The sequence below is a fragment of the Perognathus longimembris genome, chromosome 20, assembly GCF_023159225.1.
Source record: "Perognathus longimembris pacificus isolate PPM17 chromosome 20, ASM2315922v1, whole genome shotgun sequence".
Taxonomy (NCBI): domain Eukaryota; kingdom Metazoa; phylum Chordata; class Mammalia; order Rodentia; family Heteromyidae; genus Perognathus; species Perognathus longimembris.
Genome location: NC_063180.1, coordinates 22,054,574 through 22,074,078, shown reverse-complemented (window position 1 = coordinate 22,074,078; position 19,505 = coordinate 22,054,574). Strand labels below are relative to the sequence as shown.

At 45.3% G+C, this 19,505-nt stretch overlaps 1 pseudogene; it reads right to left on the bottom strand.

Annotated features, from left to right (window-relative positions):
- Nucleotides 1-5,967: 5,967 nt before the first annotated feature.
- LOC125368439 overlaps nucleotides 5,968-19,505 on the bottom strand; it is a 76,640-nt pseudogene continuing 63,102 nt past the window's right edge.

The following is a 19,505-nucleotide window of genomic DNA, read 5'->3' as shown; positions in this document are numbered from 1 at the left end:
GTAGGCCCAAAGGGCAAGGTGTCCACAAGACTGCTCTGATTTACTAACACTCCAGCCTTACCCTCCTTTCATGACCAGGTCAATTCATGTGTCTGGAGGCAGACCAAAAAATTGCTATCAATTGGGCCTGGAGCAGACACAGGGGGGCCGGGATTTTTGTTAATTTTTAATTATCCCCCATTTCACAGCCCTAGTATTTTACTATCCAAGATAACAAGTGATTAGTAGGCAAGGGTATACATTTCTGCCCAGTTTCAAAGTAGACAATTATGGCCATTACATAGGCATGCTTACAAGCTATTTTCCCATGACCTCTGGGTGCTAATTACTTTTGAAAGGCAGAGCGCCAGCCAGCGGATCCATACAGGACCCTATCCCATGCTCTCTTATCAGCAGTTTCTTCCAACTGCCTCTGAAGTATCCCCTGCAGCCAGGACCAGCTTTGTACTAGGAGTGTCTTCTACTTACTCAAATAATGCTCCAGCTGACTTTTTGTTGAGGGGGGGCAGTCCTTGGGCTTGAACTTTGGCCCTAGGTTCTGCCCTGAGCTCTGTTCCTCAAGGGTAGCACTCTATCACTTGAGCCACAGCACCACTTCCTATTTTTGAGTGGTTAGTCTGAGATAGGGTCTCATGGGTCTTTCTGCCTGGGCTGGTTTTGAACTGCAATCCTCAAATCTCAGCCTTCTGAGTTGGTAGGAGTAGAGGGATGAGCCACAAGCGCCCTCCTGGATGTCATTTTTCTTGTTGCTAGGATGATGTTTCCCAGTTGGCCACATCCCCCATTAGAGGGGGGAGAACAATTCAAATGAGTATTTACCAAAAAAAAAATCCCCTTTAGTTCCCATTGAAGCAACAAGGAGTGTTGAAACAGCAATGGATTAAATGATGGAGATCATTTTTGGCTCCGTTTAGCACTTCAGGATACTAATTAAGAACAAAACTACTGCAACTAAGTTGAACCTTTATGATTACAAGGAGGAATGCAGGAAACTGGTGCTGTGTTAAAGCCATCTCACATCCTTGGGAAACAGACACATTAGAGAACAAAACTATAGGTTTTGAGTTAAAAGGTGTTCATTAGAAAGACTTCAACATAAACAAATACTTAAGTGAATATTGGTAGTCTTGATTCCCCACTTTCTCCACTTTAAAGAAACTATTTAGGAAAATTACTGTTCCCCTTTTTTCCACCCAGAGGAAGCCACTTTTAATCTCCTTGCAATGTCTTTCTTTACTAACTTCCTTTGCTTTACATTCCTGTTGCTTTTTTTATTTATTTACTCTTTTGATTGTCCCGGGTCTTGAAATCAGCATTTGGACACTGTCCTTGATTTTCTTTTTGCTCAAGGCTTGCAGTCTACCACATGAGCCACAGCACCACTTCCAGCCTTTTCTGTTTATTAGGTACTGAGGACTCAAAACCAGGGTTTCATGTAAGCTAGACAAGCAATCTGCCATTAAACCATATTTTTCAGCCTCCTTTTGCTTTAATTTGCATTTAAGCTGACCATTGGTAAACCTTTAGAAAAGTTAATATTAATGCAGCGTAACTATCCTTTGAAAAGTTGGTTAATACTCAAATAGTTTCAGTCCACATATTTACCTTTTTTTGCACTGTGCTGATCTTTTTTTTGTATGAAATACCAGATTATTTTGAACACATTTACACACACATACACACACACGCATGCACACACACACACTTAGCACAAAGGTCTTACAAAACTTCTCTTAGGTTTTAAAAATGAATATTGGCAATGAGTATTCTGGAACTCTAGTAAAAAGAGATACTTTTTGCTCATAGCACTATAGAACCATGTGGTCAGTGTTAACAAAAAATCTGATCCTTAAAAACAAATCCTTTGGCCATCTAACATACAGAATCTCTTACTCTTACAGATAACCAAAACCTTGATGTTTTGGGGAAATTTGCTAGCAAAGCACATGAGCATATTAATATACTGTCAATTATTTCTTAGATGGGCCTCAGTCCCCAGTGCCTGGGAAGAGACAACATTTGCTAGCAAGGAGCATTAGTATACAAATTGATCTCTGAATACTTTCTGGATGGAGGAGGAGTAGACTTGGGGATAGAGAGAGGGGTCACATGAAACTAAACCCTTATTGTATCACATGGCCCACCTGTGTCACCCACTTTAAAGGCAGAGCTAATTACATACCAAATTCCATACTACCAAGGTTAACGTGGGGGTCACAGGAGCCTTGGCTTAGCCAGCCAACCACAAGCTAGGTGAGTACCCTTTTAGAAACTTTTACCCCATGGTCATCTGAAAATCTCAATTTAAAATGATCCCATATGGAGGGGGGTACAAGTAGAACTTTGCGTCCTTCCCCCATAGGGATGTCTAAAGAATAAAGAACAGTGACGCAGACAACAAGGATCCATATTTCATCCTAGTACCAATTCTTTAGAAACAGAATGAGTAAGTGCAAAATACAAGGTAGCAGCATGTTAGAAGCTACCAACACCACAGTGGGGCTTGGGGGGTTGAACAATTGTAGGATTAGTGACTTTCTTACCAACAGAAGGCAAAATTGAGCAGCCAACAATCAGGATTTGAATAGGCCCCGGCCTGTCTCCTAGGCCTGGGGAAACTTGGATACAGATGACCTCACACATAGGGTGGAAGCCATGGTGTCTGTAATGCTAGGAGACATTGATCTTTCTTGGGCCACTCTCAGCTTCCTGAGAGTGAGGGAATGGCATTCCAATTCTCTTTGGCAGACCTCATGGCTCTGCATTTACAGGTTCCCACAGTTGGGTCTGGAATATTGTCATGATCTTGTGGCAGGATCACAAGGAGCTTGAGAGTTCAAGAAGTATTGCAAGTTGCTGGCATAGGTCCAGCAAATACAGTATCCTATTGTCCAAGTCTTCTCTCATGCCTCTAGGGATTCAGACATGCCCACTGCCTGGGAGTGGGACTTCGCTTCCATCATCAGGAGGCCAAGATGTCTCTAGTTACACCCAATTGCCTATCATCCACCGTATTGCCAAGCTGGTGACAGTTAGAGCCAGTATTCTTCTTTCAGGTTAATTCTGGATGGTGGATAATAGCAAGTTTGGACTTGACTTTCCAAAGCCCTGCTGATGGTGAGTCTTTGACAGGGAAGAGAGGAAAGTGAATGCAGACCTCCTAGAAGCTTCAACAATGATATCTTCCACCATTCATTCCTAACAAAATTGAACTTGGTTTTTACAGCCTATACAAACAGTTCTAATTCATATATATATATATATATATATATATATATATATATAGTTATTTATTGTCAAAGTGTTATATAGAAGGGTTACAGGTTCATAGGTAAGGCCAGTTCTAATTCCTATGAGTAGGAAAAACCAGCTAGGGACTGGCAGCTCACGTCTGAACCTACAGCTACTCAGTGACTGAAGCATAACTCATGCTTTACCTATGTTGGGATCAGCTGTGCCTTTAAGAGGCCACAGCTGGCCTTGGCCTGTCCCTCCCCTTCCTCCTTTGACAGGAAGAGAAGGCCCTGCTTCTGGGGAAAGCATGTGTACAATGGAGGACACCCCTGAAACCCAACCCTTGGGGGGCTGGGTCTTCGCCCACGAGGGAGGTCCCCTGACATCCCCTGTTGGACACCCCTCATGGCCAAACCATTCTCCCTTTTCTTGTGCCCGCCTCTCGGGTATATCTTTGTGGTTTCTCATCTGAATAAATTAGAACTGACCCAGAGACGTCTCCAAGATCTCACGTGGTCGTGTCATCCTTGGGCTGGCGAGTATGGAGGTCTCACACCCACACGCGACCTGAGGCTAAACCCGGGACCCCACTCCCGCGTCGATACCCTACTGACCGGGGGGACGTGAGAGAGTAAGTATGGATCCCCTGCAGAGATACATAAGCCCAGGACCTCTCCCCACGTGTTGGGGAGGGATAGAGCTAAGCCCCGCAATTTACAGCCCAACATACCTATATACTGAAAACAAGCAACACCCGTTGTATTGTTTTTATAAGATTTTTACACATAAAATACATACATATACATATTTTTATATTTATGCAATTATAAGTATATGATGTATGTTTTAGTTCTTAGGATTTTTTTTTATTGTTCTGTTATGCTTGATCAATGTAGCCATTACATTAAAATGTATCATGTAAGTATAAAAACATCCCATTGAAAACCTCACAAACTAAACATACATCATATCTAAGACCAAGCCATACCATTCCTGAGCATCTACCCAAAACATTACTACGATGGATATTATAAAGGCACCTGCACATCTGTGTTCACTGCTGCACTATTCACAATAGCCAAGATAAGAACATAGCCCAGGTGCCCCAAAAGAGATGAGTGGATCCCAAAAATGTGGTACCTATACATAGTGGAATTTTACATAGCTTCTTGATAGAATAAATTTATGTCATTTGCAGAGAAAAAGATGGAAGTAGAACAAAGCTTATGAACTGAAGAAAACCACACTAAGAGACACTAAGGGCTCATGTTTTGTCTCATATGTGGATATTGATCTAAAAAACAGGCTGGAATGTGGCTTAGTGGTAGAGTATTTGCCTAGCATTCACAAAGCCCTGGATTCAATTCCTCAGCACCACATACACAGAGAAAGCCCAAAGGTGTGCTCAAATGTAAAGTGCTAACAGTGAGCAAAAAGAAGCCAGAGGCAGTGCTCAGGCCCTGAGTCCCAACTCCCAGGACCTGCAAAAAAAAATTAGATCTAAAAAGCAGTAGGATATGATAAAATATACAGGATTCTAGATTCACACAGTGAGACCAAAAGAGTATATCTTAGGAGAGAAACAAAAAGGCACAATGATTATGTGCTCTTTACATTTCCATAGAATAAAAGAGCCATGGAAATAAACTTTAAGACATGGAAACAAGAGATCTCTTGCAAAGTTTTTAAATTAAAATGTTATTTGCTGATTATTCTATCATCTTTACCTTATGGTTGGGGTATTTGTGTGTATGTATAAGAGGGTGGGGGAGTAAGGGCTAACCTGAGAACCTGAGTGACTAAATATAAGTTTTAGTGTTAAAATTGTAACAGCTTCTAACCCTGGTGATGACTCCATGCTAGATGGATGCACCCTGACCCGTGAGACTAGTTTCTTGTAGTTTGACATTTAAAAATATAGGAAGCCCTTGTTCCCCTCTGTACCTAGGTAGCAACCATGGTAAAGAACAGTAAAAAAGAAAATGATCATAGTCATAGACTATAGAAATAACCATAATAGTAGTAAAAATGCCATAGTGACTGTTGCGTTGGTTTACTTAAGATTGAATACTGGATTGTTTTAGCCCGCTCAAGCTTGCTTAGTGGTAATGGGAAAACATGGTGGCAATTATTAAAGTAAAGTTGGTACTTGGTCAGCTAGACTGCAATATTCTGCTTCTGTAAACAGCTTTCTTCACCCATTTGTGACTTGTTCTGGCCCCCTGCTTTAACCACTTGCATCACTGCTTTGTGACCACCTGTTGTCAGTTCCTTATATGGAGACCAGTTCCCGTTATCAAAGCCAATATACATAACTGAAAGGGTCGATAGCCAATAGAAATAGGACACGACTTGCTGCCTAATGCCATCCAATCACGTATCTGCCAAGTTGGAAATACCCTCCCCTTCTGTAATCACAATTTAAAAAAAAAACCTGCCTATTGAGGGTCGGGGCTTCCAATCCAGATCCACTGCATTGGTGATGGTTGAGAGACCAGGCTCGAGCTAGCACTAAAGACTCTTGTGCATTTGGATCGGAATCGGCTCTTTGGTGGTACCACCTTTGAGGACCAAAAATCTACGCATAACAGGGGGAAGTGAATAAGGGAAGCAGTGGAGATCACTGGACATGCATGAAATGAACTATGCAACTTGTGGGTGGAGATGAGAGGGAGTGATGAAGAGAGCTAGGGAAGGCAAGATACAGGATAGCAAATGTACTCATAACCTGACTCATGTCATTGCAAACCCTCTGTACAGGATCTTTATAATAACAATTAAGTTAATAATGCCCTGGATGGAGAAGGGTTAATGCCCACCTCGATGAATGGACTGAAGATGCAAGAGGAAAATTCAGACCTCCAGATTTGAGTGATGGATTTGTGCTATGATTCCCTCTGGCAGACAGTCCAGTCATTTCTATCGGATGGTGGCACAAGTCTTCATCTCCAGAGACACAGAGATAAGTCTGGACTTAGTCCCATGGGAAGAGCTCTGCAGGAAGTCCCGCCATCTTCTCCTGGAAGGTTTTCTTGAAGGCTTGGGTCTCGGCTGGGGTGAAGTGGTTCTTCCAGTCCCCCAGAACACCTGGAGGCCGGGAAGGAATGCTGACATCAGAAGGGCCCAGGGCTCTAAGGCTCCATGTCCTGGCATTCCCTCTATCCTCTGCCTGCCCTGGGGGTGAAGCCACCGTCTCCCCCTGGGAGATGGACTCCACAGCAACCTTGGCTCCACGTCTAGTGGTCTCCTCTGAAGTTCTTGCCTCTGCCACCAGGGGCGTTGTTTTCTGCCACAGATGTGGGGGGGTTAGGAAGGTCAGGCTGGGTCTCAGATGACTCCAGTGCCTCAATGTCTGCCTGTGTGCAGTAGCATTCTTATGTAATAGAGAGGTACGTGCATATGTGTGTGGGATGTGCGAGTGTGTGTGTGATCCCCCACATGTGTGGGGCCGTGGTTGCCTGAACTTATGCTTTTTAAAAATTGTCTGGGACCACCTGTGGTTTGAGGAGACAAAAACAAAACCATCAAAGATGATGCTGTGTACAAAGACACCAAGCAGGTCAGTCTGCAGGGGCACTGGCTTGGTTTATTCTACTTGAAAACACTGTAAGACTTTGTTAAATTCTATTCGATATCTGATTTTGGCAGATCACTCTTTGTAGATAAGAGTCAAACTGATGAGTGTGTGTGTGTGTGTGTGTGTGTGTGTGAGTGTGTGTGTGTGTGTGTGTGTGTGTGACTTCTGGGCTTGAAGCCAAGCCCTGGGCATTCTCACTGAATTCTTATGCTCAAAGCTGAAGATCTGCCACTTGGGCCACACCTCCACTTCTGGCATCTTGATTACTTGGAGATGAGAATCTCACAGGTTTCCCTGCCTGGGTTGGATTCCAAATGTGATCCTTAGATCTCAGCCTCCTGAGTAGCTGAGATCACAGGCATGAGCCAGCCACCTGTACCAGGCTATAGTCTTGATTAGTAAGAGATGTTAGGTGAGGGGAGAAACCATTCAAGCACCTCTAGTGAAGCTAATGTCACAGGGCCTGGACTACCCAAGAATGAGGTAAATAAAGCACAGATGTGCGCCCCCCGCCCCTCCCCCTTCATACCCAAGTCAGGCGGTGGAACCCTGACAGAACCATGGAGAAATGAGAGAATTACAAAAGTTCTGCCTCACCAGAAACATTGAGTTCTCAACTTCAAGTGAGCAACTCTGAAATGGACAGCAAAACAGAATTTTTAAAAGTAGTGGTCATGTGGAGTTTTGTTGTCTGGGAAGCCAGTGAGCAGCTTACCCTTTCCCAGCCTGCAAGCTCCAGGGGGTCAATCACCCCAGGAAACTTCTGTCATGGGGCAAGAGTGAGTAAAGGGTGTGTTTTTGGTGCTGTATTTAGCAAATGTGAATTCTAAGATGAAGCACATTGAACTCACAGATGGTGAAATTTAAAGATAAAACCTGGGGTGGGCTGGGCAGAGGGTTGCACAAGGCATTAGAAGATGTTGACATTCTTTTCTGCTCACTTCACAGCCCACTCACCATGTCCTTGCATAAACCACTCAAAATATTGCTCCAGTGACTCTGTTTCCTTAGCCAGCTTTGTTAAACCCCAGAAATAATAACCAGATATGAGAACATCATTCAGATTTTTGATGACGTAGATCACCTGAGAGGGAGAAAGAAAAGAATCAAACAAACAAAAATCAAAACACATTTCCATAATTTCTCACATTCCTGATGTTGATCTCTGCTCAGATCAATTCTATAACATTTCTCTCAAACATCAAAGTGTCGATGGGTCTCCTGGTTGTGCATCTGTTCTTCAAATACATTTCTGAGTTCCTCTAACTGAATGACCTGGCCAGGAATAAAACAATAGAAGGACAATGCATTGCCTAAAAGCATCTGGGATATTAATCTACACAGCACAGGAGAGCAGATGCTGGTTATCATTTGCTGGCCACAGATTTATAAGTTGTTGTGGAATAATCATTGAAGGGGCTGAGCAGTGGTGGTTCATGCCTGTAATTCCATCTACTCAGGAGGCTAAGACCGGAGGATCAACCAGGTCAGCATAGGCAGAAGAGATCATAGGACTCTTCAATTACCTGAAAACCACAAGGGGACCTGTGGCTGAAAGTGGTCATGACAGTTTTGAGAAGAAAAGCCCAGGGACAGCACCCAGGCCCTTAAATCAAGCCCCAGGAGTGGCATAAGAACAAAACCCAAAAGGCCATTGAAGGGGGATGGAAGGATGAAATAATACAGCAACAAAGAATACATACCACAGGAGCCCATTCCTATGACAGCTCGGGAGCAAGCAAATGTAGGTAGGGATTGCACAGGGCTAGTGCGGGCTGGGTAGGGGAAGCTGGACGTCTCCCTGGAGGACAAATGTTCCGGGTCTAATCTGGCTGGGAAGACCCGGGTGTTTATTCACAGAACCTGCATTCAGAGTCAGGGTAGAAGCACCAGGACACATGACACTGAAAAAAACACAATCTCATTTCTCTCTGTCTCTCTCTGTCTCTCTCTTCCAGTCTTAGTGCTTGAACTCAGGGCCTGGGTTTTGACATGAGTTTTTGTGTCCAAGTCTGCCACTCTACGAGTTGAGCCATAGCTCCACTTCCAGCTATTTTGGTGGTTCACTGGAGATGAGAGCTGGCCGGCCTTTCCTGCGTGGGCTGGCTTCCTACCTGCATCCTCAGATCTCAGCCTCCTGTTTAGCTGGGATGACAGGCATGAGCCATGGGTACTGGCTTAAAATACAGTTTTGTTCATGTTTTAGTGCATCCTGCTCATCTGTCAGGGATTATCTGGCATGATTCACACCACCCACTCTGGTTTGGTCTGAGGACCCTCACCTCATGAAGGAAAGTTTCAAGCTCCACTGTGACTACAGAAGGAGAATGTCAGATCTCCGGGCTATATGAAGTTTTAAGATTAAAAGGCATTTATGGAATATTTATTTATTTATTTATTCCAGTCCTAGGGACTGGAAATCCTGGCGTAGGCCCTGTCCCTGAGCTTTCCTTTTGCTCAAGGCTAGCACTCTACCACTTAAGCCCCAGCGCAACTTTTGGCTTTTTCTGTTTTTGTGGTACTGAGGAATGGAACCGAGGGCTTCATGCATGCTAGGCCACATTCCCAGCCCTAGAATAGTTATTGAGCACTGTGTACTGACCTTGGCCTTGGAGGTAAAAAAAAAGATTTGAGGAAGAGGTGGATGGTGAGGTGAGAGGTGAGGAGGCGGGGGCCCTCCTTCCTGTTTATGGTTAATTGGTATCCACGTTCAGTCTTGATCCAAGGGGCGTGGTCAAATAAGTCCTCAGATTGGATCTACTTGGGATCCCCCTTAGTGTGAATCAGACAGAGAACCTCAATCATCCAGTGGGTTCCTGGGGACAGAGAGAAAGCAAAGGCCACCCATTTCTATCTGAATATACAGCACACACACACCCCATAATAAAATATACACACCATAAATGATAGTAACGTCAGTACCGTTCAATCCGGTGGGGATAAGTAGTGTTAAGTTCATATCAATCATAGCTCATTCAAAGCTAGTATCTTGCCATCTTATAAGTCTATACTGTTCACAACAAATGAATATTGATTTGCTTGCCACCTGGATTGACCTCCACAGTCTTTTTACCTCCTCTAGGACTTGCGGAATTTCTGGGCTTTGTATGTTAGTGCACACAATTATTATTATTATTTTTTACTATGGCCTTGTCTCATGTGCTTCAAATGGGAAAATGTCCTGAAATTGGTGGTGCATGGGTCAGAGTTGTCCGCATTTTCAACACTGAGTAATATTCCATTTTGATCTCTTAATGTATTTTGAATTATGTGTCCATCCTCTGTGGAGATTTGGGTTTAATCCACCTCTCAGCCGCCCTTGAAATCACTTCTGTGTATCCCTGCTTCTGAATTTCCAGAACATTTCAGTTGTAGTGTATCCTCTGTGCTTGCCTCCACTCCCAGCAGTCACTCACACAGGACTCCCTGCATTCTGGGACTGGCTGGCCACTTCCTTCTATTTACTGGAAACTTTCCAGTTGCCAGCCACTGCCCATGAATTTGAAATTATCTGCTACTCCAAGTAACCTCCACGCCACCCTTTACATTGTAATATACGATGGAGGCTCCTTAAATCTTTTATTTATTTAATTTTTTGGTTCCAGTCCAGGTGCTTGGGCACAGTCACTGAGCTTTAGGTCTCACAGTTAGCAATCTACCATGGGGGCCCCAGTCCTTCAGCAATGAGTGACTGCACTATCCTTCCTGGAAATTGGGAGGGAGTGGGGGCACAGGCCTGTCCTGTCCCATGCAGTAGGCACCCTGTGTGCTCACCAGTTTTGGGGTAGGTCACCGTGAGGATGTCCTCATCCTTCAGAACCAACATCTCATGAGCTACTTTTATGACTTCAGGGTTGAAACCCACGGCATGGAAAGGAAGGCCTGCATACCACACGTAGTCCTGTGCCTTGGCAGAGTCCCTGCGTGCCTGACTGCTGTTCCCAGACCACTGGCACCACCACTGGGGAGGTGGTGGCAGAGTCTGGATTGCCATCCTGGGTGGTGAAGCCAATCATTAACTTCGTTCATTTTGTTGTGACATGAATTTGATGATAAAGAAAACACAGTGTGATTTCTATTGGGCAACTGTGGGGGCTGATCTGTGCTCATCTGGTATTGGGTTCACGGTAGGGAATTTGAACTACAAGAGAAAATCGAAGGTGAAAGGTCTGAGGGCTGGCTTTGCTTAAAAATTTAAGACTAAAATTGTCTTTGTATCCAGGCACCAATGTCTCACACTGTAATCCCAGCTACTCTGGAGGTTGAGATCTGAGATTGGTAATCTGATCCCAGCCCAGAGGAAAGGACAGACGACGTTTATCTCCAGTCAACCAACACTACAGCCAGAAGTGAAGCTGCTGCTCAAGTGATGGGTTGCCTGCCTTGACCACAAAAACACAGGAGCAGCTCCCAGGCCCCCCTCCCTCACAAGTTGGATCAGGAAGTGGGAGGAGATGGGGGAGGGGCTTCCTTCCAGTGTACTAATAATTTATATCCATTTATAGTCAATCCATGGGGAGCCAGTCAAATGAGGTCCCAGATCCGATCTACTTGGAATCTCCCGTGGTGTGAATCAGAGAACCTCAATCAATCAGTGGGTTCCTGGGGACAGAGAAAAAAACAAAGGCTATCCATTTCTATCTGAATATATCCATGCATACAAACAGACATATATGTATGTATACATATATATCATAATGGTACAATCTACATACCATAAACCTTAATGATACAAATTTTGTCAAGTCTAACATCTGGTGGGGATAAGTAGTGTTAAGTTTATTTCAATCGTATCTCACCCAATGCTAGTATTTTGACATCTTATAAAGGTACTGTCCACAACAGCTGAATATTGATTTGCTTGCCACTGACTTGGCCCCCACAATCCTCTTATCTCCTCTAGGACTTTGGAAATTCTGGGTCTTGTATGTGAGAACAATCAGAATATATTTTTTTTTCTCACTACAGCCTTGTCTCATTTCCTGAAAGCGGTGGAGCATGGGTCTGAGCTGTCTGCATTTTCAACACTGAGTTGTATTCCAGTTTGTTGTGTTAAACTGTTTTGTATTGCACAGTCATTTCTCTGTGGATATTTGATTTTAATCTAATTCTCACTTCTTGAAATCCCTTCAATGTATTTCTTGTATTCCAGGACAGGCCCACCTGTCCTGTTCTATTTATTAGAAACTTTCCAGTTGCCAACTGCAATGATTCTTCAATATCAAATCATCTTTTTTCTCAAAGTAACCTCAGTAATTCTTTTCATTTTAATATAGGATGGAGGCTCCTCAAAAACATCTGTCTACCTATCTATTTTTGTGCCAGTCCTGGAGCTTGAAATCAGGGCTTTTGTGCTCTAGGCTGGTGCTCTACCACTTGTGTTGGTCTCTGGCTATACCTTTAAGGGGGCGGTCCTGAGAGGCTGTCCCCTCTCCCACCCTGGGGCTTTGTGGCTATTATCCATTCCTACCTTTTCCCCAGGTCCGGAACGGGAAAGGCGGCCCAAGCCAGCCCCACCTCCCGTCTCGGAGCACATGGATCATAATGGCGCCGAGCGGAGCCCAAGGGGGCGGTCTTGTGGGTTGTGATCTCCACTTCTGGGGAAAGTTCCGTGACATCACTGTGATGGACAGCTCATCAGCCTATCGCTAGTACCCAGTTAGTCCCTCCCCTTCCTGCCGCCATTACTGTCATATAAACCCCTCCCCTGAGTAAAAGGACGGGAGTTCCAGAAGTTTACCCCGAGATGCCTGCGTGTTCTGTGTCCTTCATTTCAGGGGCAGGAGGGGGGCGTTCTTGCGTCTACATACCGCCAAGGTTTGCATATTGGGCCGCAGTCCAGCTTTCCGCCCAGTGGAACACACGTGAGGGTGAAAGGGTTCCCAACATAATGGCGCTGTAATGTGGGGCGAAAAGCCCACGGGAAACTTAGGTTTTTTATCTACGAGCAAGCCCTTGGATCGTGAATGGTATTTTCTGGGTGTGTGTAGTTCCTCCCATCAGTGGAATGATGAGGCAGAGCGTGAAGGGAACCGCGGGGAGCAGCGGGGCCCGGCCGGCCCAAAGGCACCCACGCCTCGGAGCCAAGCACGTGGCAGCAGCGGAGGCGGGAGGACAGCGGGGCCATAGGGTATGGCGAGTGCAGAGAAGTTTGGTGGCGTGGGGCCTGGCTTCCCACAGTTACAGTCACCAGGGCTATGGTGGTGGGTGCAGGGGCAGCGAAGCACGCACGGAGTTCCTGGAGCGACGCGGCCACTGCGGTGCAACGTCGCGCCCCAGGACGCGCGCCATCACCGCCGCCCCCAGAGATGCTGCAGGGCTCGCGTGTCCGAGCCTGGCAGCGGGACGGGGGGGGGCAAGGGGAGGGCCGGCTGCACACACCACTCTTGGGCTGGCTTGCCCTTGTGCCCACTTCCCCGTCTCTGTGGCCTGGGAAATTTACTGGACTCACCTACAGAATATCTGTTGTCTAACCTGCTTTGAAAGAGAAAAAAGAGAAGGGTTTTAGGTTTTTGTTGCTAATGTTTCATAAATTTGGGAGAACAAAGGAAAGAGAAATGTCTTGCTATGAGCCTGAATCTGTGAAAATTTTTGCTTCCTAGGAAAGGTTTTGGTTTTTTTAACCGACCACATTGTTCTAATAAATATGGGCAAAATAATATCATTTTGCCATTGGAATTCCAGAAAACTTACATGGCCAATCAAAAAACAATTTTAAGCGCTCAAACCTTGTGCACAACTGTTTGTCTATGTATGTCTGTCTGTCCACTTGTCTGTGGATAAAAGCATATAAAATCTAGCATCATGGTTTAAAAATTACTGCCTCTTTAACTACTACGTTAATTTGCTTAAGTTCTGTGTTAAAATTTCCCTTGAGCTCGTAGTGGAGTTACAGCAAGGAAAAACCCCAGGTTTTTAAACCCAAGATGATTGTCTGGGTGCAAACAAATATGTCTAAGGAAATTCCAAAAGGTCCTAATATGCAGCAATGAGTGATTTGACTGGAATTTCTAAAACTGCCCCTTCAGATATACTAAGAATTGGAAAAGTTTTTTCTTAATGGTTAAAAAGTTTATTTATCAGATGTGATTTGATTCCTATGCTATTTTTGCAATTTAGATATATTGAAAAGGCAAAGATGCTGAGACCGGATTTCTTGTGTTTGTAATTCTGGTGAACACTGGTAAAAGTACTTGTGTTACAATTGTTTTGGATATCAGTCTAATGATTCAGGTACTAAATTCTATGTGTATACTGTGATGTAATAAGTAAGACTCCTAACTATCTTAAATTGCATATAATCAGGCAAGTGTTTTAAAGTATGTATAATAAACTAGTGGGGATAAAAGTAAATTCTCATTAACTGTATAAAAAAAGGCAAAGCAAGCTAATATTTCTCACTAATTTATTGGAAAGCTGAATGGATAGATGTTTCTAATTTTGTAATTGGAATTCTTGCATTAAGGAAAAATTGTCATTTGAGTTCAAAGGTCGTACAGTAGCCGGAACTAAAGAAAAAATGGTTCTTTTAAAACAGGCAGCCAGGAGGCTAGATGCCCCCTGGGTTCCAGAGTTTTTCGGGTGCAAATAAAGCTTAGGCAAAGGTATAAAAGCCTCTCTCTCTACATTTAAAGGCTTAAAGTACATTTCTAGATAAAGAATTTGAACAACCAGAGTGCTAACATTTTGTTTCATAGAATACAGGTTAACATGTGTGCTCGCCGTGTGGATTTTGTGACTAGGAAAATCTTTTCACCCTGCTTGAACCAGAAGGGCATCAGCCTACAAAAGCCAGAGTACTTAAAACAAGCAACAAGGGAATACTGGGAGATTTCAAATGTCTTTAAACAGTCTGTGTAGAATCTTGCAGGAGGTGTGACAGCCTGTCCAGAGGACTCTCAGAGATGCCTCTACAGCCTTGCCCAGATCTCTCCTGCCTGGCTCCATCACACGTGGCTAATGAAGCCTGCTAATGCAAGATGGAGGACACAGCCACTGCTAAAGCTGAGACTTTTACATTATCCTGAACGTTTTCCCTCTTGATTGTTATTCATTTGTGTTCTCTTCCACCCTCCAGTAAGGTTAAATGATGATTTGATTTGATGGCACATGGATCTCATTCAATCTGCTGTTCTCTAAGTGTTGTGACAGAACTCTGACAAGTAATTGTTGGCCAATTCTCAACAAGTTACAGGTGAGCTCTGTTCCTATTGTTCTCCTTGTTGCTTTAATTGGATATAAAAAGGGCTCTTATGGCTAAAACGCCTCGGATTGCAGTTCAAAGCCAGCCCAGGCAGAAAATCTCTCTAAAACTCCATCTCCCAATTAACCAGGAAAGAGCCAGACTGGAAGCTTGGCTCAAGAGAACCAGAGAAATGCTGAAAGTGGCACCGTGGCTCAAGTGGTAGAGCACTAGCCTCGAGCAGAAGTACTCAGGGACAGTGCTCAGGCCCTGAGTTCAAACCCCGTGAATGCCGATGGGAGCATGCCATCCCAGCAACAAGCACCTGGACTCCTGGGACTCAGCCAGTCCAGGAAACAGGGATATGGAGAGGAGTAAGAGGAGAATGATGTCACATCCTAAACGGAGTCGCCTTGTCTCGCCCTTTCAAAACTAATCAGAGCCGGGAGATCAGGAGGAACAGTTGTACCTACCCAATGCCCATACCTGTCCATTTTCCTTTTCCTGCCAGTTGTATGTATATATATATATATTGACTGGCTACTCCAAACCGGACCAGTATCCCTAAACACTTCCTCCAGCTATCCCTCCTTCCTTGTAATTGGCCACAATTGGGTTTATGTTCTGAATGGAACTTTTCTGGCTTATGCCCAGGGTATGTTCTCCTATGCCATTCATGTTAACTAGCCCTGTGAACTTGTCAGCCTTTTGCCTGACCTTTTCAAAAGTCTCTTTTAACAGAATAACATCCCTCACTGAGGTCACCACCTGGGAACTTGCAGTTCAAGGCCATCATCTTTCTACACTGCTGTGCCCAGCACAGATCTGGACCCTGGAGGCCCCCAGCCCTAGGGACTTCCTAATGTGCCTAAGCTACAGAAGGTAGCCAGAGGACACCATGACACCCTCTGGCCCTAATAACTGTTGGGGACAGCTGTGCCTTTAAGAGGCCACAGCTGGCTTTAGCTTGTCCCCTCCCCTTCCGTCTGTAACAGGAAGAGAGCCCCCGCCCCTGGGGGGCGAACATGTGCGTGCCATCATGGCGGGGACCGCTACAGAGACCCAGCTCTTGGGGGGCTGGAGTCCCCGTCCATAGGGGAAGTTTCATGACATCACCTGATGGGCAGCCCAGTCAGCCAATCAGTCAGTCACCCCAAATCCTTCCCCTTCCGCCTTTGTCATCGTAATAAATTCTTCTGCCCACCCTCTGCGCGGCTGAGGCGCATGGACCATCAAACCGTCTCCTGATGTCTCTCTCTCCGCCGCCGTTCCACACGTGAGGGGACCGGGGCGGGGGGCCTCAACATCTTTCTCCTCACCTTAGCATGATCCATCACAGTATGGGGTTCAGGCATTCCCCCGGGACATAGGGGGAAGGGGGTCCTAGAGACTCCAACATTTGGGCATCTCCTGCAGAGAAGTGAGGAGAGGGGTCCTCAGAGGCCTCGACAATAACCATTCTTGTAGTAATGAGGACTTTTACCAACCAAGAACAGTGTCTGGGCCCTGAGTTCAAGCCTCACAACTGACAAAAAAAAAACAAAACACACCAAAACATGTCTAGCAGAGAAAGCTTTTCCTGCAACTTAATCCATGTCATTCAAAATGTAAAACACCAGCCAAATGTCACCCTGAATGAAGGTGGCGCTCAAGAAATGGGCAATGGTATATTAGGTCATGGAGAACCATGGGACTTTTGGGGGGGTGTTTTCTCAGCCAGCTGGGGGCTTTGAATGACTTTGACCTTAAGAAACAGCTATAAACAGGGTGCCGGTTCTTCTGCCTGTAATCCTAACTACTCAGTGAGCTGAGGTCTGAAGATCGCTGTTTGAGGCCAGTTGGAGCAACGAAGTCTGTGAGACTTTTTTCTCTAAGTAAGCATCTGAAAGCCGCTGTGGCTCAAGAGGGAGAGCAGCAAGTAGCCTTGATCACAAACATTCGGGGACAGTGCCCAGGCCCTGAGTTCAAGCCCTGGGACTGGCACAAAAAATAATAAAATAAGGGAATTGGGGATGATTGAAAGAGACGTGACATGGGATGTGGTGAGGGGACAAGGTTATCCCTCACTCACAGAGATACATTCCAGGGTATCGGCCTCCATCCGGCACCCCGTGATTCTAGGCATTTTTCAGGGATAACCTTATGGTTTGAGGCTGATGCAAGGTGCAAAGCAGTGGCCATGCTGCCCCTCAGCCTTGGGGGTGAAGGTGATAGGAAATATTGCAGGCTGTGCATTTGCTTGGGTGATTTTGGTAGAAAACTATGCTGCATGGCCAGAGGCAAAGCAGGCTATCCTGGGTTTCCCAGGAAAGAGAGGAGGGGAGAGCAAGAGGCTATGGTGACCCCTTTGTGACGGAGAGGGTGTCATGGTATCCCAGGCGAAGCCAAATGGCCTCACCTCCCAGGCCCGAGGTTTATGGGTGCTCACTGACCCCATGACACCCTGTGAATTACTCATGATGGAGGGTTCCAGATTTCACCGCATCCGGCCTAAAACTGCCAAGGAGAAATGTAAGTTGGTGAATGCATAGAACTGTGTGTGTGTGCGATCCTGAGGCTTAAACTCAGGGCCTGGACACTGCCCCTGAGATTCTTTTGCTCAAGGCTCATGCTGTACAACCGGAGACACAGCACCACATCTCATGTTCTACCTGGCTGGTCCTGGATGTCCCAGGCCTGTGGCCCCAACTCCCTCCTGCTCTCCTTGTGGGGATCACATAGTAGCTCATTATTGAAGACCTGTGGCTAATGTGGTAGAGCACCAGCCCAGAGGATGAAACCCAAATATTCACAGAGAAACGGCTGCACAATCCAAACCAGGTTAAGTGATCAAAATGGAATATCACTCGATGTTGACAAGGCAGACAAAAAAGACCCATGTGAAGCACATGAGGCCAGCCTGACCATACAAAACAAAAACAACAACAAAAATACCGTAAAAGAAGTCATGTGTGATTTATCTCACATGCAATACCCACAATTGCTGAAATCCTAGAGGATTTATGAGGACTGCGGTGGCCAAGGCAAGTAACAAGCAAATCAATATTCTTTTTGTTCCAGGAACCCATTGGTTGATTGAGGGTCCCTCTCTGATGCAATCCAAGGGATCCAATCCACGTGGATCCAATCTGTGGCCACATTTATCACTCCCCATGGATTGAGGTTGAAAATGGATACAAATTAATAGTGGACAGGAAGGAAGGTTTCCCCCAACTTCCCTATTCAACTCTGTCCAGTCTTTCTTCACTTCCAAGGCCAAGGTCAGTTTGAAGTAATCTGTAACGATTTGGACAATGCCCATTTAAACCTAAAAACATAGGTAGCCAGGAAATTTGGCATTCTCCTTCTGCAGTTCATGGTGCGACCCGAACTCTCATTTATATGGTGAGTGTCCTAAAACAAAACCAGAGTCAAAGATGTGGACTATAGTCAAATAATCCTGGACAGGTGAACTGGATGCAGAATAAACTAACCACTGTATTTTAAGCCAGGCACTCATGGCTCACGCCCGCAATCCCAGCTACTCATGAGGCTGAGATCTGAGGATCAAGGTTGGAAGCCAGCCCAGGGAGGAAAGCCTGGAAGACTCTTATCTCAAATGAACCAACAAAAATGCCAGAAGCTGTGGCTAATGCGGTAGACTGCCCACCTTAAGCACAGAAACACAAGAATGGCTTCCAGGCGCTGAACTCGAGCTCAAGGACTGGAAAAATAAATAATAAAGCAACGTGAGATTGTGTTGTTTCAGTGTCATGTGACCTGGCACCTGTGCCCTAACTGAATGCTGTTGCAGTGAATTAACATCTGGGTGCTCATGGTCAGGTCAGACCAGGCGACTTTGTCCTCCAGACAGAAGTCCGGTCCCTCCTGTTCCACCAGGCCCAATGCACACAATTCCCCACTGCCATGCTACTCAGATTTGTTTTCTCCTGAACCTCATAGAAATGGGCTCATGTGATGTGAACAGACATACAGGGGTAGGTACAAACTCACTACACTAATTCACATGTACACACACACACACACTCACACACCCCATCCCAGTGATGTTCCAAAAATATTTGGTGGTGTTCAAACTTGCAAGGTCAGGATAAAGGAAGTCTGAGAAACTCTCCCTGCCCCAGGAGCCCGAGGAGCCATGGAAATTCCTGACATGGAGGATCATGGCTGAGATCCTGGAGTAGAGAGAGCCTGAGGAAAAAAGGAAGCCAAACGTAAAATGCATTGAGGGATTGAGAATGTGGCTTGGCTGTACAGTGCTTACCTAGCATGCATGAAGCCCTGGGTTCGATTCCTCAGCACCACATACACAGAAAAAGCCAGAAGTGGTATTATGACTCAAATGAAGTTCAGGGATACCACCCAAGCCCTGAGTTCAAACCCCTGCCTTGGCAAAAAGAAAAGAAAAATGAGTTGAGGACACTTGGCAGTGATTTTGGGGGGATATTAGTGAATTGGACTGAAGGTGTTGAGCCAGAATTCAAGCCCTTTCTTTTAGCAAGTGTTGTGAGA